At 39.7% G+C, this 2,581-nt stretch overlaps 1 protein-coding gene across 1 annotated transcript in view; it reads left to right on the top strand.

Annotated features, from left to right (window-relative positions):
* The first annotated feature begins 1,996 nt into the window (after positions 1–1,996).
* Positions 1,997–2,581, top strand: part of otud3 (OTU deubiquitinase 3) — an 11,547-nt gene continuing 10,962 nt past the window's right edge. Inside the window, exon 1 of the mRNA XM_014010350.1 lies at positions 1,997–2,103. The gene's annotated coding sequence lies outside the window, so the exon portion shown is untranslated. The remainder of the gene's footprint in view (positions 2,104–2,581) is intronic.

Raw genomic sequence — 2,581 nt, 5'->3', positions numbered from 1 at the left:
GGAACACAAAGGTATTGCGTGGGAACACAAAGGTATTGCGTGGGAATGCAAAGGTATTGCGTGGGAACGCAAAGGTATTGCGAGGGAACACAAAGTTATTGCGTGGGAACACAAAGGTATTGCGAGGGAACGCAAAGGTATTGAGTGGGAACGCAAAGGTATTGCGAGGGAACACAGAGGTATTGCGAGGGAACGCAAAGGTATTGAGTGGGAACACAAAGGTATTGCGAGGGAACACAGAGGTATTGAGTGGGAACACAAAGGTATTGCGAGGGAACACAAAGGTATTGCGAGGGAACACAAAGGTATTGAGTGGGAACACAAAGGTATTGCGAGGGAATGCAAAGGTATTGCGTGGGAACACAAAGGTATTGCGAGGGAACACAAAGGTATTGCGTGGGAACACAAAGATATTGAGTGGGAACACAAAGGTATTGCGAGGGAATGCAAAGGTATTGCGTGGGAACACAAAGGTATTGCGAGGGAACACAAAGGTATTGCGTGGGAACACAAAGATATTGAGTGGGAACACAAAGGTATTGCGAGGGAATGCAAAGGTATTGCGTGGGAACACAAAGGTATTGCGAGGGAACACAAAGGTATTGCGTGGGAACACAAAGGTGTTGCGTGGGAACACAAAGGTGTTGCGTGGGAACACAAAGGTATTGCGTGGGAACACAAAAGGGGGAAAAAAATCCCCCATGTCCCCTCGTGGGCTCCATACTTTTCAGTGTTAGRAGGATGTGTTAAAATGCTGTTTCTATGCATGAAATACCACGTAGAGCTCAGTTTCTGTTTGTTAGCAGTGCTCAGCCGTAATGAGAAGAGTAAACAGAGCCAAATGTGGCCCTCGGTGAAAATGAGTTTGACATCTCTGGCTTAGGGTATAAAAAAAGAAAATGTGAATAGAGAACAGGTGTAGATGGATTTCTGGAGCTGGCTGTAAGGAAATAAAATGGTGGCACAGGGAAAACACAAGCAAACAAAACACAAACATTAACAGAAAAAGGAAACACTGATAAAAAAAGGTGACATGACAATTAAAATAGACTACTCCGGCAGTTTTCCCACATATTGAAATGCATCACTGACTTTGTGAATTCAATATAATCAAAGCATTTTTTCTTCAGGGTTTGTGTTACTGCTTGAAATCATGCAAATTCGCAAATCCCAAATCTTATTTGTCTTTTGGCAGCTTTCTTCTGCAGGGATCACCTCAGTGGGCAAACTCACATGAAAGATTTGGCAGTTGTTTTATTATTGCATAAAACTGATTTGTGCTTTGGAAATCACTCTGATCTGGTTTATGGACATGATGTCGTGCACCGTGAAGGTTTCAGTCTTCCTTGTTTCTGACAGTCAGGTGAAATTGCTGCACATGTACAAATGCATGAACACCTTCCGGTCAGTACTCATCATTGCCAAAACTCAAACATGTATCTGGTTTTCAGATTCAGCACATAACAAACTCTTTTCATGTATAGTTTCAGTAAATAACATTTTCCCGTACTCCGTATTTTGTAGTGCAATTTTGTGACTCATGATTATTTTCTTGTCCGAGTGTGTTTCCTTTTTTCCCCACAGCAAATATTCTGTTTATTGCTTTTCAGCCCACTCCTCCCCCACTTTACACCAACTGTGGGGTGTCATCAAGAGCTGGTGGTGACTATTGGTGAAGTGAGTTTGAGAAGCTAGATTTCTTACAAATCTGTAAGTCAGCCTCCTACTTTGTCCTGAGTCACAGTCTGCAGTAAATGATCAGACAGATAGATAGATAGATAGATAGATAGATAGATAGATAGATAGATAGATAGATAGATAGATAGATAGATAGATAGATAGATTCTTGTTTTTTTCCCCTTTTATTATACCATCTATTTTATTTTTATAGATGCTCATTGCGATGTCATAAAGACAGCTTTAATTAATTAACAATTTCTAGCGATAACCTTTGTCTTTTTGACCCGTTGCGGTTTCCGTACGTTTTGACGCACACGTGCATACGTATACGGAAGTGCTGTTGTAAACAAAAACGTACTACCATTAGCGTTCTTTTCCAGAGCCAAAACATTGATATATCTCATTGTCTGCTGTTTATCCGAGGTAAGTTTGGTTGCGTCAATAGTTGTTGTGGCTCTGTATTTACTGTATGCAACAAAAAGAGTAGATTAAACACAAATACAGTCCCTCATGTTTTTTTTTTAGCTAACCGCGTTAGCTCGTTGTTAAAAATACCACTTTTGGTTAACTGTTCTTTCAACAGAGATGCATGTCTCTCGGTTTTGGTAGCCCTTGTACGTATTTAGCAATTAACTTCGTTTGTGTTAGCTAAATGTGTAACAAAACTAAACGTAATACCGTTATTGTTTCAGTAGAAAACATTTATTTTCTGCTACTGAACCGCTGTTTTGTTTTGAAAACATTTATAGTTTCTAAAGTTTCTTTGCTAACAACTATTGCAACAAAGCGAGCAGACTTTTTGTTCTTTCGCCGTTTTAAATGTATGAAATGTACTTTTTGTATTTTCCTAAAGGAAGTGAAAAGTTACTCTGATTCCAAATTGTGTTCCACTTTGTTAGGT

This window comes from Austrofundulus limnaeus, unplaced genomic scaffold, assembly GCF_001266775.1.
Source record: "Austrofundulus limnaeus strain Quisiro unplaced genomic scaffold, Austrofundulus_limnaeus-1.0 Scaffold68, whole genome shotgun sequence".
In the NCBI taxonomy this organism is placed as follows: Eukaryota; Metazoa; Chordata; class Actinopteri; order Cyprinodontiformes; family Rivulidae; genus Austrofundulus; species Austrofundulus limnaeus.
This window is presented reverse-complemented; position numbering and strand designations above follow the sequence as displayed.